Below are 19,639 nucleotides of genomic sequence, written 5' to 3'. Positions count from 1 at the left end.
GGCCCTGGCGTAAATGACGATCAGCCCGACAGGATGATAGTGGGGACAGGGGAGCCCTGGGCCAGCCCTGCCAGTGTCCCTGTTGCCCAGTCAGGCCTGCAGCCTGGTGACTGCCATAGCCCTTGGGTGGGTGTGCAGGACTCAGGATGGTGGGGTGGGGCTTCCGAGGTCGCCCAGGCCCCCTGCCATACCCACAGCAGCACAGAGGTCTCCAGAGACCGCTCACTCCCTGCCCACTTCCTTCTGCTCTGCTGCCTGCTCTGCCTCCACGGCATTCGCATCGCCCCCCGCCCCCGTCCCCATCCCTCTCTCTCTCTGAGCACCGCGGCCTGTTTACAGCACAGAGAGGTGAGAGCGCTGAGGAGGGCAGAAGGACCTGCACTGCGGGGTGTGGGGGGCTATGGGACCCGCCGATGGCTTTAAGCAGAGGAGTGAACGGGGTGCTGGTCAGTCCCTGCTCCGCAAATCAAAGCGGATCTCCCTGCTGGGGTGAGGACTATGGTGCCCCACTGGAGGTCAGGGCCCACGTGGGGTGCAGGTGGGGTGTCGGCGGTCGCGGGAGATTGGTCCCCTGGGGGTAGTTCGTGTGAGTGAACGTACACGTGTATGCTTGCAGATGCGTCCCCTAGCTCTGTCCACTGCCTACAGGCAACAGCACCCCAGTAGCTGTGAGCACACGTGGAGCCCAGCTCCTGGCTCCTAAATTCTGTGCCCATGAAGCAGAACCAGGGCTCCTTGGAGAAATGGCCAAGTTCAGGGCTGGGCGGGGAAGGCCTAGGACGAGCATGGAGCGTCCTGTGCAGGGAATTGAAGAAGGGCTCCAAGAAGGATGAGGACACGTTCGTGCGCTGGAAAGACATGTCCTCATCCAGCGATGGGAGGGGGGAGGGATGGGCTCAGCCCTCGAGTGGCGGGGAAGGTGTGGGCTCCTTACTGGAGCAGGCGGCTGCCACAGACACACACACGAAGACAGAGAGGGGATGACAGAGCCCCTTGAGACTGTGGCCCTGTGTAAGGGGACAGCGGAGTTGCCTGTGTGTCTTCCAGTCCCCTCCAGCCAAGCGGTGCAGCCTGGAGAAGTGGCCTGGATTTGGTCTGGAAAGGGCAGCACAGGGAGGGCAGGACAGGAGGCCGAGGTGGTTGGAGGGGGCTGCGGGCCCTCCTAATCAGGTATATGCGGTGGGCTCTTACTGGAACCAGCAGCCAGAAGTCAGCTAGAAAGACAAGCGGTGGGCGAAGGTTCCTGCCGGACACAGACCTTACGGGATGCGGACATCTGATCCCTCCTCCCCTCCTCCCCACTGCCCACCCAGGGGCTTCCACCTTCAGCTGCCCCTCTGGCTTGTCAGCGGCATTTGCAGGGCTTGACCATCCCTTTGACCATCCCTTCCTCCTGATGCTCTTTCCGGCAGGCACGCCTCCCCGCCCCGGTGGCCATTTCCCACAGGACAACCAGAGGTGCCACACTGCCCACACCTGCCCCAGCTCACGCGAGAGCCTCCTGGGCACGTCGGAGGCCCAGCCCTGTCTGGTCTGCTGGGCGGGGAGCAGGGGGCGTCCACCCCGCGGACAGGCAGAAGAGGCGCGCCCTGGAGGCCGACCACGTCCAGCGCGGGCCCCACTGGGCCGCTGCCTTAGACGGAGGAATCCGCCAGCAACGAGGAACCCACAGGCCTGAGGGTCAGCCGGGGCTGGGCGTGGGCGTGTGCCGGTGTGTGTGCGTGGGTCGAGCGTACAGGGTGCCAAGTGCAGGATGCAGACTGCATTTGCGGGGTGCGGGATGCATGCGCGGGGCGGGGACGGACCTGGCTACCGCCCTGCGGCCTCCATCCACGTCTGCCTGGCTGAGAACCGAGTCGGTGGCAGTGGACAGGCCCGTGGCAGTGGACAGGCCCATGGCAGCGCGAAGCCCAGGCCGGCTCCTGGGGAGCTGAGCTCCGCGCGCACGAGCGGCGGACTAGGCCTGGGGGCTCCTCGCGGCAGCGGCGCGGCTCCTTTAAGCGGCTCGCGCACGCGCGCGGAGCCGGCGCAGGGAGGAAGCGCGCGCGCGCACCGGGGCCGCGCCGGGCCGTGCATGCGCGCGGCGTGCGCGGTGACGCGGCCGTGGGGTTTCCCGAGGCTGCGGGCAGGGGCCGCCGCGCCCATCCCGATGGCTGGAGGCGTCTGAGGGCGGACGGAGGCGGCGGCGGCTGGCGCGGGCGCGGAGTGGAGCAGCCGCCGCGGGACCGGACCGAGCCTCGCCAGCGCACCTGCCGCAGCGCCCGCGGAGCGGCCCGAGCGCGACCACCTCCGGGAGCGGCGGCCGAGGCGGCCGAGGCGGCGGGGCGCGGGCGCGTCAGGCGGGACGAGCCCCGAGGTGAGCGCGGCGGCCCGGGCCCCAAGCCCCAAGTCCCAGCCCGGCCCGCGGCCCCGACCCCGGCGCCCCCACATCCTGCCCCCGGGCCGCCCGCCCGGGCCGCCCCGCCCCCACCCGCCGCCGGGCCGCGTCTTCCTGCCCCGCCCGGGTGGGGTCGGGGTGGGGGCGGCGGGCACCCTGCGGGCGGCGGCCGGGCCGGCGGCGGGCGGAGGTCCGCGATCCGGCGTCCCAGGTCCGGGGTTCGGCCCCGCGTTCGGGCTTCGGGGCTGGGCTCTGGGAGCCGGGGTTCTGGGTTTGTGGGCTTGGGTCCGGGGTGGGGTCCTGGGCGGGGTCGGGGTCCTGGGCGTGTTCTGGTCTGCGGCCCGCGTCCGGGGTTCTGAGTCGGGGTCCAGGGGCCTGAATCCCGGCTCGGGCTCGGGGTCCCGGGCCTGGGTGGGGGTCCTCGGTCCCGGGTCGGGGTTCGGCCCGGCCGGGGTCCGCAGGCTCCCCCGCGCGCCGGGCGGCCGGGCCGCGAGAACAAAGGCGGCGCGGGTTCTGCAGTGGGTGTGGGTGCCCGTCCTTCGCTCGGGAGGACGTCGCGTTTCCGAGGCCCCTTCTCTGGCGACTTGGAAGTTGGGGTTTGGGAACGACACGATGAAGAAGGGAAGGGGGCCGAGGAAATGAGGAAGCGGGGGCCGGGCCAGCAGGGCCCCGCCGGTCGACCCACGGGGGAGACTGACGGCTGCAGCCGCGAGCGGCGCCGCGGAGACCAAAACAATAGCGATTCTCGGCTGTTTTCGTTTTTACCGAAAAGTGAGAGGCAGCCCCATTGCGAGCCTGTGCCCGTTGTTTTCTCCGCCGCCCGGTGCGGAGCCTGGGTGGGGGCAGGGGTCGGGGACGAGGACGGGAGGTGGGCCGGGAGGCGCCCGAGGGCAGGGCCGGGGTCCCCGCGCCCCCGAGTCCCAATGAATGGCCCGGAGTCCAGGCCCCGCGACAAGATGGCGCGGCCGCCGCCGCCGTCTTTGTCAGCGCCGCGCTGTCCCCGACCCTCTCCGCGCCCCGACGGTGTTTTGGGTTCGGTGTACGTTATTCGGATGGACCGAGGGGGGTGGAGGGGAAACCACACGAGGGTTGGGTGTCCTCCTTCGGCCCTTGCGGGCTTTTGGGTGGCAGCGGGGCGAGGGTGGGGGAGGAGTCGTGCTGAAAATGCCACCTGGGTGGTGGCCGAGCCATGGGACATCTGAAAATCCTCCTGTGCTTTTCCGCGCGAATTGATAATTGATCCAAAGACTGTTCAAACATGTTTTATGTCCTTAAAATTGCATAGTTATCGTACAGAAGTGGTATTAGCTTTATCTCCCTAATTTTTAAGGAAGCTTTTCAGTTGGGATTGAGATTGACTTACTGAAGGAAGACAGCGGTGGATGAGGTTTGTCTTGGGGAGGGAGTCAGTGGACAGGTACAGTTAGCACATTATTACAGGTGTTACTGAGTGCGCATAAACATGGGGACATCGTCACCTGTAGTTTGGGTTTGGGCAGCATAGTGGGGGTTTGTATTTTCGTTTTGCTATCTGTGTGATAACTGACTCAAATATTGTGATTAAGAGTCGTTTATGAGGTTAATTATTAACTCAGAAAATATGTAGGTTACATTTCCTGATTAGTAAATAAACGAAAGTATTAGGTTTGTGAGAAGTTCCTTTCAACTCTAGGTACTGGGTAAGGTCTCCCAGGCGTCATCTTTGGTAAGATTTCTACGTGACTCGTTTTCTAACCTGAAGCTGTAGTCTTTTGGGAGCGGGGGGTGGAGGGTTCTTTATTTGAAAGTAAGGTTTTAGTTTGTGCTCTTAAGATAGACAGGGTCTATTCTGGGTTCGTCCAGAAGGTATATATTGCAAAAAGAAAATGAACAGGCAGTTCCTTTTTTGCTTCCTTACTAATACTGTATGTGTGGCTGGGGACAGAGCTGGTGCCACCAACATGGAAACAGGTCTAAGCGCCTCCACAGGGCGGAACTGGGTGGCAGCTGTTGGTGTGATTTATTTGACTTCGTAACGGAGCTATCCAGAAGTGGGTGTAACAACAGGGGTCCCGGTGCCCATCCAGTGGGGGGGGGACCTTGTGGGAGGAGGGTCCAGCTGCTCTGTGTGCTGGACGGTGGGCCTCTGGCCTCTCTGTCCTTCCTTCAGAGTCACACCGTTAGGCGCTTCTGGTTTCACAGGCATCGTAAGCGCTACAAGGTTTTCTTGGAAGATGAGAGTTGAGGAAAGCAAAGTTACATTTTATGATTGTGCCTGTGGCTCACTCCCAGTTCCTCCTGCTTGGGGGCCAGTGTCAGGGCTACCTTTCATCTGGTGGAATGGTTCAGGTGTATGCTTATAGAGGAAATTGTTCAGCCATGAAATTTTGATGTCGAATCGACATCTTAAATGAACACACCCACCAGACGAATTGATTCCTCCTGTATGTATGATATCTGAGTTCACAGAAGGTGGGTACTAAGCAGAGTGTCCTTTAACGATATCTTACTAAAGATTTCTTTTTGTTTGATATCTTGAGTTACTTCTGATTTGGGGGAGAGTTGGAAGTAAGTTTCCTTAGACTTAATTTTAATCTGAAAAGAGATTTAAAAAGACTGCCAAAAGGCTGCAGAATAATGTATTGTCTTTTTTTAAGGAGTAAAATCTCTTCTCAAGAAAATCTTTTTCACGCCTAGTGACTTTGTTATCCACTGGTCTGATTGGAAAAGTTATATGTCTACAAATAGCTTTGAGAAAGGTCTCCAGGATATCTGTAGACTTACCCACCATCAGTTGACTTTTTAGGTAATACTTTAATGAATAACACCGATTTATTTTAGACATGCAGTATTGGCGTTTATTATAGTTTTTCTTCATTGGATTGTTTTTTTTCTCTGCCCAAAAGATTTGGCTCATGTTGATATCTAAATTGGATTAAATTCTTACTGTGTACAGACTTTTTGGCTTTTAGCATGAGTGGATTGGTAATAGATAGTCCCAATTTTATTATCTGGGCTTGACCATGTGGCATGCCATATTATTTTGAAACCCCTATTTAGTGTAATTCTAGTAAGACACTGAACCAAACTTTACAATTTTTTAACCCTGGTATAGGTATAAATTCTGGTTTCATGTTTGCATTCAGTGATCACAGTAGTTAGAGATAATTAAGAAGGTGTTCAGTTAAGTGTTTGGTTTAGTGAACATAGAATGAGGGGATAAAAACAAATTTAAATGGAAACTTAAATGAGAGAAATAATTTACAAAACTGAATGTGTAACGTTACTGGAAGAAAGAAACAGTCCAAATATTTGTGGAGGATGTGTATATTGAGTCATGGAACATTACATTGACTGTTCTGGAAAGGGAGTGGAATACCACTTGTTTTTAAAGCTATGAGTTTTGTTCCAGAACTCTCATTTAAGAAATATAGGCAGTCTGTAGACGTTTGAATTGGTCGGTGGGTCAGTGGAATGCTGAGAGATTTTTCAAACTTTGGAGGCGTCTTGTGGCGGTGCCTGTCCTTAGGAGTCACAGGGCTTTGTGGGCGTGGCTGCGGGCTTCCACGATAGGGAAGCTTCCTGTTGTGGAGAGCAGGGGTGCTTTCTTTTCCTTTTTAAAAAAGACCTAGGTGAGTATTTCCTTAGTTGACTTAATAAATTAAAATTCTGGGGAAAAGCCATTTCTGAAAACTTAATTTTAAAGACCACCAAGTCAAGATTACCTCAGGTAATTTTTAAGAGATTATCCAGTTAAATCTATATTGCTTTTGAATAAAAGTCATTGTGACTTAATAAATTAGCTGCCCCAAGCTTAGTAATGTGTTTCATGAAGGAGGAAAATACTGTGTATTTATTCTTTAACCTGTCAGGACCAGCACACTAAAGGCATTGGTTGAACATACTCTTGTTTACTCGCGGCTAATTGTGTCCTTATGTGCATCTGTGTGTCTCCCAATTCAGTCCTGTGGCAGTTACACATTCCCTGTGAGGATTGCCGCTTCTCTTAACTACCTGTCCAAGGGTTGTAGCGAATAAAACTTAAAAAAATATTCTGGACACTTTGTAGTTAGACAAGAGAGTGTTGAAGCTTCTACAGCAGGTTTCCAAAAAGTTGTCGTAGGAACTCTAGGCAGTTCCTGACTTCGAGGGGAGGAGAGAGTCACTCGTTCCTGAAAGGACTGAGGATGTCCTGTGACTCGGTTCTGTCACTTGACTTGCTGGTTTGGATGTGTTTTTTGACTTCTTTGTGCCTGTTTCCTCATCTGTGAGACCGGCACCCTGGAGCCTGCTTCCTAGAGCGCCTGTGATCACGGGAAGCACTTAGCACGGCGCGGCCCACGGCGCGCTGAGCAGGGGTTAGCCATGCCTGTCGCGAGTGGCCTTGCTTCGTGAAGAGCTCTCCAACTACGACGACGCGAGGTGACGTTACAAGAAGACCGTTTATCGAGAGGTTCGTTTCTTCCCGCTTCCCGATGGCTCCAGAGCCGTGTGCGCGGTGTGGGGTGCGCGACAGCTGTCGCTGCGCCCCTGCCACTTGTCGCTGCCTCGCTTTCTCCCGCGGCTTCGCTCGCATCTTTTCTCAAAAGGCTTTCTTTACCTTCATAGGATAATTTTGATCCTCTAATTCATTTCGAAAACGGACAGAATTACTGTTTATTTTTAGAGAGTTCACCTCCCCTTTTATGATGCTGAATTTTTTGATTTCACAAAACTTTGGCATTCTGTGGTTCACCAGCTAGAGACAGTATAATGAAATACTTTTCATATGTCCCCATAAACACTGCAGCTGGACATTTGTTTAACAAATACTTACTCAGCACTTTCTCCGCTGGGTGCTGAGGCTATAAATCGTGCGGGAATGGGTGTTGCCCGGGCCTCCCCGCGGAGCTAGTGTAAGAGGGCGAAAGGCAAGGCCGGTGGGTCCCAGGGGCAGCGAACCTGTTCTAGACTCCTGCGATGGCTTCTTGGGAGATTTAAGTTGAGCCCCGAAGGTCCCCAGTTGGAGCCTGTGTGGAGGCGTGGCAGGTGGAGGGGCAAGGGAATGTTTCCGGCTGAGGAGAAGTGTTTTTCACGCAGCAGCCAGTTTTCTCCAGCATCCAGGACAGCATCCGGTGCAGGACCGATGCCCAGTCGTTATCAAATGAACGACAGCACGTTCATCCAGGCCCGGAAGTCCTGACGGGCCAGAGAGCGACAAATGGACAGGGAGGAGTCAGAGCCTTGGGCAGACTTTGCACTTTCCCTCGGGGCTCTGGGAAGCCTTCCGAGGGTTCTGAGGAGGTTGGCCTGATCGGAACCGTCACTTGGGACTCGAGCTGGGAGAAGGGAGGAGGCTGTGGTGAGAGGTTCTAGATGGGATGCGGTGTGGAGGGGAAGAGGGCTGGCCTGGGTGATGAGGCTGGTGACGGAGAAGACTCGATGCCTGAATGGACCGTGAGGAAGGAGTAAGTGACCACAGCTTTCTGTCCTGGACATCTGGGTGGCCGTTTTGCATTTACTGAAATAAGGAGCAGTAATTTGGTGGAAGGAGGATTAGTTTATGCCCTTTGGTTTGTGGGGTCCGCGCGTCTGGCATCCCCACGCTGTGCATCCGCCCTGACACTTCCTGCTCCGCCCTGCAGGGTCCTTCTGGGGGCCTGTCCCTCCGTTCAGATCTTTGTCCAGCTGTCCCCTCCTCAGGGGCATTCCCTGGTCTCATCAGTCTTCACCGTCTTGCCTTGCTGTCTTCCTAGCCCTTATATTGATCTCCCTGCCCGTTCCGAGCTCCATGAGGACAGGCGCTTTGGTCCACTAGAGTATTAGCGGCCCCTGAAACAGGATGCACAGTGCACGTCTGGAGGAGCAGGCCTTGCGGAGCTGTTGGTATTTAGGTGGGGATGCAGTCTTGAGAGTGATGCCGCTTAGAGCGGGAAGTCTCCAAGTGTCATGTGTGCTCCTGGGGCTCCCAGAGACCCTTCGGCGGTCTGTTGGGTTAGAGCTACTTTCCTAACCCTGTTGGGACGTTACTTGACTTCCACTGTGCTGCCTGTCAGCAATGGTACAGAAGCCGCGGAGGGTCACGCTGCTGGTTCTTTAGCACAAATCGAGGCTGCAGCCAGACCAGTTATGGTAGTTGCCGTAGTCCCCTTCATCACCGTGAACTTGTAAAAAAAAAAAATCTGATTTAATCTAATACCTTTGAAGAAGCAATAGAAATTAACTGCGTCAACCCTGAGTCCCGTCTTTTTACCCGTCTGTGTGATGAAATGGGATGTGGGCACAGAGCAGGTAGCTGTCACTTGGACACGCGGTTGTGTGACTGTTGAGAGAATAGCTGACAAGGTGACGGCTGCTTTGGGTGCTTGGCAGACGTTTTTCGAAAATGAATAAAGCGAAGCAGGTGCTGCAGGGAGAGTAACTGGCCGTGTGGTTGGTGGCGACCAGATTTGAGCTTTCACATGGGAATTGGAAATTTGGAAACTGGATTCTGCTACCATGAGCTTGGCAGCTTCCCAGGACTTCAGAATTTTCTTATGAGACAAGCGGTGATGCCAAGGAAGTGTTTCTTTTCAATATCACGGAAAGGAGTATATCAGCATTTGGAAGATCGGGTGAACGTCCGTGCAGTGCTGCCGACTCACAAGCCGGCCAAAGGTCATTCAAAGCGTGAGATTGGGGTAAAGCCCCCAGCGCCGCAGGGTAACAGTACCGAAATCGGTTGCCATGGTTTCCGATGCCACATCAGGTCTGCCCTTCCGGAAGCTTGGCACCGGCTGAGTTTTGACGTAGTATCAAAGAAGACCGTCCACATTTATTTGAAAGGCTGTTAAAATACTCCCTTTCCCAACGGCACGCTGCGAGGCTGCGTGTCCGCACGTGCTTCAGCCGCCACGGGCGAAGGAGGCGTGCTAGCGTGTAGAAGCTGGGTGCTCTTCTCCCAAGATTACTTTTCTAGTTATTTTCGGTAAAAATGTGATTTGTGGTAACTTGTGATGGGCTCATTAAACCCTTTGAGAATGTCTGTTTTGCTTTCTAATGAAGTGAGCATCTTTAGATGTCACCCTGTGAACAAAAGCTCCAAGACCGTCCGCACCTGAGAACGAGCAGGCCGGAGACCGTTTCTGAGCAGCGCTGCCACGAGGGCGCGTCGCGGGCCTTGGCCCAAGGTGCCCGCAGGGACCGGAGGGGCCCTCGGCTGGAGACGGCACCCTGTTCCCATGTGTCTCCTGCCCCTCCCCGTGCAGTGTCCCCGTCGTGGGACCGTGCCTTCCCTGCGGAGGAGGACCCAGAGGTTCTCTAACAGCTGAAGGCCCGTTAGTGGAGCTTGAGAAGAGGCCTCGGCGCGCCCGGGGGTGGCACTGAGGGTCGGCAGAGGACGAGACGTCAGAAAGCATGACCAGAGGTTGGAAGACTGTGGGAACGTTGGTGAGGGCTGACGCGGAGAGGCTTCTGATGGGATGGGGTGTCGGAGCAGCACGTTCGGCTATGAGGTGGACTGGGGGTGCAGTGAGCGGGCGTCCCCAGGGCCACGATCCCAGTAGGCTGTGGGAGCCCTGGAGGGAGGGCAGCAGAGGCGTGAGCGATTGCGGGTGGCACAGCTTGGGTGCCCTCAGGTGCTGATGGGGAGGAGCCCGTACGGGGGAGCGCACCATCGATAAGATACTCGTTCGAGGCCTGAGCCGTGCCAGGGAGCCGCTGGTGATGGGGCGGGAGGGGCGCCATCTCTCAGCTGGCAGAGAGGCTTCGCCGAAGAGGGCTGGGCAGGGCCGCAGGGGTTGCTGGGCTGCGCTGTTGGCGGGGGAGGAGGTGACAGGGTGGGCCTGGTGGATGCCGGGGCAGTGGGGCAGCGGGGCAGCGGGGCAGTGGCCGTGCTTGGGAGTGGAAGGAGAGGCCCTGGGCGCGGCTGCCACTCCCGCTTGGACAGGGCTTCTCTGCCTGAAGTGTGTCCCTGGGGGCAGCGCCTCAAGCTTTCCCTGTTGAAATAAATCCGTCAGACCTTAGGCCCTCCACCTGGCCTCCCTGAGGCAGTAGATGAACTTGCGTTTTGGCCTGTGGATGATCCTGATGCTGTCTGCTCAGTTCGTTGGGTGCCCACTGTGCCAGGCACCGTGCGAAGAACTTAGTGTCGTTGTGGTGGGGTCCTCAAGCCTGAGGTAGTCACTGTGACTGTTCCCACTTCCCGTGTGGCTACGCCGGCGGGAAGCCCAGCTGTTTAGCCGGGCCACTGCCCGGAGTCTGTGGGACCCGTGTGTGAGCTGGCGTCCTTCGTCCCTGGGGCCTGTGATCCTAATTGTTGGGTCATGGACCTTCTAGCGCAAGCTCGTCCCGGGAGACCTCTGCGTCCGCCTCCTCTGCGTGTGATTAACGGGGAGGCTCTCCCCCTGAGGACACGCCTGCCACCTCACCTGCAGCCTCTCCTGCGGGGCCGCCAGCGCGCGCGGCCTGGCCCGCCTGGCCCTGTGGACCTTGGTGCCTCCTTCCGCCACTGTTCTTGTTTTTCTGTTGTTAAACTTAAACTCCCTGGACAGGCGAGCTGTTTCCACTGCCTCGGTTCCTCCATCTCTTCCTGTCCTCATTCTTTGAGAACCCGTTTCTGTCCCCTCAAAGCCACCAGTGTCCTTTTCAGTAAGCGTATTTCAGCGTCTCAGTTTTTATCTTTAACTTTTGTGTTTTAATAACAAAATGTTTTACACGTTTATCATAGGACATCAGGAATGTGAAAATGGGGCAGTCTGTCGCTTCCCTGTTGGGAAGTGACCACAGAGACCGTTAGGCTTCCGCGGTCATTTGCGCCGCTCCGGCCCGTGTGTGCGGACCCTCCCCCCGTCCACGTGGGGGTCACCCTGTATTTGTAGGCTTTTAGTTCTCATTTTTCTGCTTGGCTCCGTCGTATGTGTGCTTCGGGTTGTCCCGTCTTTGAAGATGTGGTTAGCGACTGCGGGACCCCCGGGGCTGCCACCCCCGCGCTCGGATGCCTGTGGCCCCGTGCTCTCCTCTCGGGCGTGGCGAGGGTGAGGACACGGCGCACGTGAAACGGCCGCCCTCTGTGTGGCGCGGCGCAGGCTCTTGGGCGGCCGCATCTGTGAGCGCCGCACCCACAACGCAGGCTCCTGCCCGCTCCTCCCGCACGCGCGTCTCCAAGCCACCTCTGCTCTTCGTCCCTGTCTCGGGGGTCGCTGGCTTGGGTTTCAAGGGTTCTGCTGCTTGGTCTGAGACGTTGCTCCGTTAGTGTCCCGTGGGTGCTCTAGCAGATGACCACACAGCGAGTGGCTTAAAACGACGGGAACTTGTTCTCTGTCTGGAGGCTGGAGGTCTGCATCGAGGTGCGTGTGGCAGGACACGCCCTCCGACGCCTCCTTCTGCCTCCTGGGGATTGCTGACCGTCCCCCCCAGCCTCTGCCTTCACGTGCCCGCCTGTCACTGGGTCAGGGCCCGTGCATCCAGGACGACCTCAGCTTGAGTACACCTGCCAAGGCCCTTTTCCCCAGGAAAGTCACATTTCCACTTTCCCGGGGGACAAGAACTTTTAGGGGATGCTGTTCAACCCACTGCAGCTACCTAGCACTTTACACTTGGCCCTGTCCTTCTTGTGTCCCTAAATCCCTGTCCCCGTGTCCTTCCTGCCTTTCCCGTGCATGGAGACGTGTTTTTGTTTGAAGACGTCTGAGTTGCGGGGGGAGGAAAGCAGTAACGGGACTTAGACAGGAGAGGCGGGTGCGCCGGCAGGATCCCCGCGTCTCCCGGCACCGGGGTTCCAGAGCAGAGCCGGGCCGTGGGTCAGCGTGGGGCCTGGGCGGGAACGCCAACTTCCACGCTCCTTGTCTGCAAGGTCGGCCTGCTTCAGCTCCTGCGCTGGGGGCGCTCTCAAACGGTTACTTTTTCCTGTTTGCCACATGTTCTGCCTCTTGGCATTGAACTCAGTTGATCATGACCAGCTCCTTGAAACACTCAGTCCCTGGCTGTCCTGCCCTCTTGTTTGTCCTTCCTGTCCCCGCCCAGGGTTCGTCTTTGCCCACGTGCGCAGCCTCAGTTGTCTGACATTTCTGTCACGAGTCTAGGATGCTCTGTCCGTTGGCCCCCTTAAGTGAGCGTGTCTGCCCCCCGTCTATTCTTGTCTGTTTTCAGTGCCGTTTGCTGGTCGTTTTGGTGACTCTCAAGGTCATCTGTACCCCAGCCTTTCCGACCTCCAGACTCGCCTTCACCTGGCTGCGCGACATCTCCATCCCTTTGCCGTTTTCACCATTGAGACCTTACTCCTGAATCTCAGCTTAAGTGTCACCTCAGAGAAGCTTTTCTGGTCACCCCTGCTGCTGCGGGTCATGTTGACTGATCACCATCACGGCCTCTATGGCATTCCCCTCAAGTTGAGGTCACGGAGCGGCAAGGCCGCGTCCCAACTGTCCCTGCCCGGCACAGCCTGGAAGCAGAGAGCAAGTGGGCTCTTTGTGCGGGCAGAGTTCGTTCTTGGACCTGAGTCAGGCCCTCCGGAAGTACCCATCGGTCCCTCTGTAAGCCCAGGACTGGAGTTGGGTGGGGTCACTGATACAGCCAGGTCTGGGAACACTGGCCTGCGAGACCGTGAATCGAGGACCCGGACTTCTGGGGGGTTTTCCTGAGAAGGGACGGGAGGGCCCCTCTGAAGGCTGGAGCTCACTTTACCCATCGGAGGCGGCGGCGGACTTGGGGGCGGCTGCTGCAGACCCGCAGGTGAGAACTGGGAGCGGGGAGCTCTTCCTGGGGATCGATGGAATCCGAGAGCAGGGACAATCCCGGTGCCTAACGCCGAGTGGCAGGGCATTTAAATGTGCCGGTGACTCCGTAAGTGGCCATTACACCTTCTCTGCCCTTTCTTAGAAGGCGGCACGACCAGCACGCCGCTCCCGGGGCCCCGAGCCTGGCGCGGCCAGGAGGCCGTAGTTGACCTGAGCGTCTGCTCCTTCTCGTGCAGCACGAGAGAGGCGCGTTGAGCAGCTGTCCCCGTCCAGATGCTGTCCCCAAGTTTAGGCAGGGCTGACCTTTGGAGAAGTAAAACGACAAGCTCCTGAAGTAAGTGGGTGGGCGAGCAGTTCTGGTTCTGGTTCAGCGGCAGAGCACGCCTGTGGGGCTCGTCCCCGGTTGCTCCCTCCCGTCCTGACTCTGCACCAGGCGCACCTTCGGCTGGCGTTCGTCTTCTGCCGCTGCCGCCTCGTTGGGAGCGCACAGTGGGTCCCCGTGGGTGCCGAAGGGAGCGCCTCTGGGGCTGGCGAATTTCCCCATCTCGAGTGGAAAGCTTTCTTATTTTGCTTTTGATGTCTGTTTTTTCAGATCAGCCTCGTGCAAGAGACTTTTTTCAATGGTGGAAATGTTTTGTAATCTGCATCGTCCAGTATGGCAGCCACTAGCCACATGCAGCTTTTGAACATTTGAAATGTGGCTTGTGTGACTAAGAAACTGACATTAAGTTTTAAAAACCACCCGTGGCTAATAACTACCATGCTGGTTGGCACCGCCCTGGACTGAGCCTCCGGGTCGGCAGTGGAATTTGGGAGGCGTGAAGAAGTCTTCGTGAATAAAGCAGATGAGGAGTGGGGAAATTAAAATTTGTTCAGAGTTTACGTTTAGCAGCTGTTGCGTAGCTGAGGTTAGGGACCTGTGCTGTATCGTGTCAGTCTTGCAGTGTTCGTCAGACGCGGTAAAGGTACACTTTAAAAGAGCGAGCTGCATGTGGGATTGGAAGTTTGCTAGTCAGATTTGCTTTTAAGTATTGTAACTTCTCTTTCCTTTTCTTGAATATATGTGGTCCCTGGGCTGCTGGACTTGGAGCCTCTTGGTTCTGCCAGTTGCAGCCGGCTCTGTCTTCCTGTACTCTCTGGAGCCCACTCAGTAGCTGGGGGGCCAGGGACCGTGCTGGAAGGGCACTCCGGGTACTCTGTGCCCTTGGCATCGGTCTCGTTTCTTTTGTGGGAACAGAAGAGTGATGTCCTTGTAGGTATTTTTCACAGGAACAGGTAAAGGCTACCGCCAGTGTCCATTCCACTGACTGTCCTTTGGGGACCAGTCAGGGGGAAGAGAACATACGGGTCACCCAGATCAGAGGTGAGGCTCCGAGGCTCGGGCCGCTCTGCCCCCAGAGCAGACCCCTTCCTCCCCGCGTGGAGGCGCGCGCCCCCTCGGGGCGCAGGGAGCAGTCCGCTCTTGCTTTTTTTCTGCACCGCTGCCCGTCTGCAGATATTTGTAGTTGTCACACCTTGGGGTGTGCTCTGGGGATGTTGCCGGACAGCCCCAGGTGTCAGCAGTGCCAAGGTTGGGAACGTGCACTGAAACTAACATGCACCCTGCGGTGAGAAAACAGTTTGCCTTGGCCTTGTATCAGCTATCTTCGCTGCATGACAAACTCCTCCGATCCTAATGACTCAGGACAATAACCAGCACGCTCACTGCTGTCGTCAGGGCCAGGGCGTGGCTCAGCTCTGGGCAGGCCAGCTGGGCTTCTGTTTGCAGTCAGCGGTGGGTGGGCTGGGGCCTGTCCTTCCTGGGTGGCCTCTGCAGTGTGGCTTTAGCCAGGGTGCCTCTGTCCTCCTCCACGTGCCCTCTCCACAGGCCAGCTCGGGCCTCTGTGGGGCCGAGTTTCAAAGGACTGGAGCAGAAGGTGCTCGGCCTCGAGGCAGTGCCTAGGTGCCGCACGGTGTCACCTTGGCTGCCCTCTGGGGGCCCTCTGGGGGTCAAAGCGAGTTACAAGACGCAGCCCAGACACGAAATGTAGGGACCTCTGGCTCTTGATGGGGAGTGCCCACCAAGGAATCTGTGGCCATTTTTATCCATTGCAGACCTTTCTGTAGCATGACACTTAGAATTGCCTGCGTTAGGATGTCCGGTTAATTAAGATTTCTGGGGAGTGGATTCCAGAAATGAACGGAAAGGCATCGCTTTCTTCAGCAGGTATTTGCCAGATACTTGTGATCAGGGCGCCTTGCTTGGTGATTAGTAAGTACTGGGAAATGGCTTCTAATCTTTCATTCTCTGGGGGGAGACGGTGAGCTAGAGAGTAAGCAGATTTCTCTAGTTCGGTAAGATACTGGGTGAGAAGGGGCACTTGGTTTAGGGTGATTGGCGAAGGCCTTTCCGAGCAGATGACACCCGAGTGTTGAGAAGGAGCCCCGGAAGGTGAAGAGCCTGAGTCCCTCGGGTGCAGAGAGCCGCGATCGCACGCCGTGGGGTGGGAGGGGCGGCGGCGCGTCCAGGGAGGGGGGCGGTCATCGAGGCTGCAGAGGGAGGGCCCGGGGCACCGCGCCAGTTCGCCCAGGGCAGCGTCCGTTTACAGCCGGTGGCCGGGGCCCGTCTGGTGCCTTCTCTGACTTTCAGAAGTGCCTGGCGAGGCCACTGCATCTTCTCGTTACCACACTGCGGAAAGAAAGGGAGTTTTTGGAGGGCCGCAGTGGTAAGCCAGTGAAAGATTTTAAGCAGAAGTGACAGGTGTGACTTTTAAAAGGTGGTTCACGTTGCCGAATGAAGAATGGATTGTTGGGAAAATAGAGGCAAAGGTTGTGTCAAGGAGACCGTTGCTGGCTGAGGCGGGGGCCGGAGGAAGTGGAAAGCAGCAGATTCCTGTCTGCTGGGAGGAAAGCCCGCCCGAGCGCCGACGGCCTGGCCAGAGGGGACGAGGGACGAGGAGGGGCACAGCATCTCGGATGATCCCTCAGTGTTCGCAAACCTGGGTGTTGGGGATGTCGGGCACCGAGACGAGGCCACATGGGGGGCAGGTTGGTTGGCTGTCCCATGGGAATCGGGAGCTGCACTTGGGACACAGGACAGCCATGTGCACGGCGTTGGCTCACTGAGTGTGTTGGCTTGGAGTCCAGTCTGGAGTCCTAGACCATGTTTAAAGTTTGCGAACGGCGCCGTGCCCCGTGCCCGCTGCAGTCTGATGGGGGAGACAGCGCCGCCGGAAGGAGGGCGAGGAGGGGTCGATTGTGTGGGCCGCTGTGGGGGATCCGGCGAAAAGGGGTGGAAAGGTTTCTTTTAGCTCTGAGGACTGCAGGCACTAGGTGACGCGATGGGGAGTGAGAGCAGATTGGAGTTGAGACGTGAGTCGAAGGGAGACCACCCAGGGAGATGTGGCTTCCCGAAGCTTGACTGGGGCAGGGAAGGGCAGTGTAGAGACTGTGCAGTCGTTTGGGTGATCTCGCACCGGGTTGGGCTGTGTGACTGCACCCGAGGTCTTGTCAGGCGCAGATCCCGACTCAGCCTTCTGAACAAGTTCCCGGTGCCTCTGCCATCTCTGGTCCCTGGACCACACACCGAGACGCGAGTTCCCTCGATGTCGACAGAACGAAGCGGGTGGAGGAAGTTGGTGCAGCAGAGGGCGGCAGCAGACGGCTCAAAGCCTTACGAAAGCTGGGGGGAGGGTTCTTATCTGTCCCTCTGCCCACAGGCCTGTCGCGTTACTGTGCCAGCTGGTCACTTGGCCTTTCATTTCAGCTGGTCTCTTGGCTTCAGAAGTTGTCCTAATCAGTCTGCCACTCTCTCCAGTTGAGCAAGTTAGCTGTGACGCAGACACGTGATAGGCCATATCCTCATGAACTCTCGTGAGGTTGAAAGGCAGGCAGTTCGAATCAGCATGAGACTTAATTTGTCTCACATCTGAGAAATGGGCCGAGCCAGTTAGCGCAGCAGACAGCCCCTTATCGTCATTTCAACAGCTCCCCTGTGCATGAGCCTCCAGAAAGTGCCTGCTAAACTCAGAGCTTTAAGGTTTGGAAGAAACGGTGAGATTAAGAAAGATGGCTTTGTTTGAGAGGGGGAGGGATTTGGTTTCAAACAAAACACAAGATTGTTTTTGAATCCTAAGACACAGAACAGGGCCGTGTTCTAAGTCGGTGCTGGTTAATGTTGGTTTTCCCTGATAAGCTGAATACACGTAACTGGAGTGTCATACCTGCCGACCTGTTATGAGATGGGGACGTTCTTGGGGAGGAGGTTTGAGGGTAACTCGGTCATTTGAGGAGTGGGGGGAAACACGTGGAGGAGGAGCTGGCTCCCGGACGGATGACTGCGATTAGACAGACACGTTCCTCTCCCTGCCCAGTCTTTCCTGCTCATTGTTCCTGTGGCTGAGATGGCCGACGTTGGGGCGGGGACAGTGAGAAGGCTCCAGCTGCACCTGTGCTTCTGCTGCTGCCCCTGCCACAGTTTCCTCCCACGTGGAGACAGGAGGGGAAGGACGTCTGGGGGCCGCGATCTCTGACTGTCATTAAGCTTCTGTCCTGAATGTTTAGTTCAGAGAAACTTTATGGCTGTTTCAGATCTTCATGTTTTTACAGAAGCCAGTAATTTGAGTCATTGTCTTAGATGACACGTGCTCAGAAAAGACAAAGGAGAAGTTCATGGTCAGAGCCGCGGGTCTCCTTTGTAAATCGCTCATTCCTTCATGGACACCGACTTTAGAAGTTCTTTTTTTTTTTTGAGTTCCTAGGGAAATAGACCAGTGCCCTTTTTTTTTTAATGGTGGTTAGGCCTAAAACTCTTCTCTTTTTAATAATAAAAAAAAAAAGAAATTTTTAAGTCAGTTAGGCCTATATGAAGAGGACGTAGGTACATCATCGAAGGGCTTACAGAGTTTGAAAACAGGCACGAGTGCCGAGCTGGAGCGCAGTTGGCCTGCATGTGTGTGCCGGGGCATTTTAAAGACGTCGCTCAGTTCGGAGGAGGAAATGCTTGAGAGGAGTCGGCTTCTTAAATGAAAGACGAGGGGGAAATGTTCTATAAAAGATGTGAGATCAGCTCATAGTCTGTTGGAAAAATTAAAGTCGAAAACTACATTCCACAGCACATAAGACTCTGGATGGATTAAAGATTTAAATGTAAAAATTAAGACATGGAAGTATTTGAAAAATACAAGGGGAAATATTTTATAGTCATTGTGGTGGGTGTGTGCAGGGGAGTGGTTCTCAGCATGACATTAAGGCTGTAAAGTCATGAAAAGATTGCCCGCTTAAATCCCCAGCACATGCCTAGAGCAGAAAGCACCTGATGGGGGACCTTTGAACTGTAGTTCAAAAGGCAAGCAGGTTGGAGAATAGATTAGAAATATGTATGATAAAGGGTTAATACCCTTAGTGTAAAATGAGCATTTCCAAAATAAATCGTTCCAGCAATTTTATTTTTAGGAATTTATCCAAAGGAAAAAAAAGATAGGGCTACCTACTACAAAATTAGCTATGAAAACAAATAGTCTCTTAGAAATTTTGGTATAAAAGCAGAAATTGTCAGTGATCACCACGTGGAGGCTCTGCGAGGACAGAGGTCTTCATCTTTTTTGTTCCCTCGTGGTATTTCCTCTAACGGTGCCTGGAACATCGTGCATCTCAACACATAATGCGGAATGAATGAATGCATCTGAATGCTCATCAGCAGCGTTGGGTTAAATTAAAATGCACTTATAGGATCCTCTGCAGCTGTTAAAACATTTTAGGGGGCCCTTCTTTGTTGTCACGAGATGACCACAGTGCAGTAAATGGGGGGGACATACATTTCAGAATATATGTAAGTTTGGGGAAGATGGTGTCATTTGTGAAAAGTTATGCACCTGTGTATCAAACAGTCTGGAGGAAGCATGGACCCCTGTGAAACGGGTCTCATCTCTTGGAGGTAGACGGGCGAGGAACAGCATGGAGTAAGTTATCATTGAGGTATCGTTTTCTCTGTATTTTTTTGTGGAAAATTGGCCAAGGTCATGATAATTAGGAAAAAGATATTTTCATTTTGTAAAAAATAAAAGCAGGTCATGTTTGGAAGTATTAGATGCTCTCTCAAAGTTGGCATGACTCAAACGAGCGTATTATAGGAATTCTATAGCTCTAGCTTATTCGCCTTTAGTTTTTAATCGAGGTATAACTGACTGAGTTTGCCTTTGAGGTAAAAGATTTTGTTGGCACTGTTTCATGGCATTGCATATTTGTTTTTCCCCTGCATCCTTTTACTAGTTCTTGTGTGGAATGGATGCCATAGATGCTGTTGTTGTTGGTGTAGCGACTGCAGTCTGGCTTTTTAAAATAAGGGTACTTTTCAGTAGCGTTAGATAGTGACTCTTCAGTAAGTGTGTGCAAGGCAGCCTGGCTCAACCGACGGACGGCCAGGTGAAGTTCAGCCGGTCAGGCCAGGTGGAGCCCCTGTGGAGAGTGTCAGCGAAGGTGTGTAAATTGAGAGGTAGAATTCTAATTACCTAAAGGATCGATTTACAGGGGTGGGGGACGGAGTTGCTTTCCTTCGCCGTTTTTCTGTGACCACTCACGTGCTGACGTGATCTGAGCGGGTGGGGCCATC

At 55.4% G+C, this 19,639-nt stretch overlaps 1 protein-coding gene across 3 annotated transcripts in view; it reads left to right on the top strand.

Moving 5' to 3' along the window:
* Window positions 1–1,552: 1,552 nt before the first annotated feature.
* GNB1 (G protein subunit beta 1) overlaps window positions 1,553–19,639 on the top strand; it is a 66,163-nt gene continuing 48,076 nt past the window's right edge. Inside the window, exon 1 of one of the 3 annotated variants that reach the window (XM_039876891.1) lies at window positions 1,553–1,680. The gene's annotated coding sequence lies outside the window, so the exon portion shown is untranslated. Of the gene's footprint in view, window positions 1,681–2,134; window positions 2,357–2,528; window positions 2,589–19,639 lie in introns of those variants that run through there. The other 2 variants (XM_039876890.1, XM_039876892.1) reach the window with 2 other exon arrangements.

The sequence above is a fragment of the Pteropus medius genome, unplaced genomic scaffold, assembly GCF_902729225.1.
Source record: "Pteropus medius unplaced genomic scaffold, Ma_sr-lr_union100, whole genome shotgun sequence".
In the NCBI taxonomy this organism is placed as follows: Eukaryota; Metazoa; Chordata; class Mammalia; order Chiroptera; family Pteropodidae; genus Pteropus; species Pteropus medius.
This window is presented reverse-complemented; position numbering and strand designations above follow the sequence as displayed.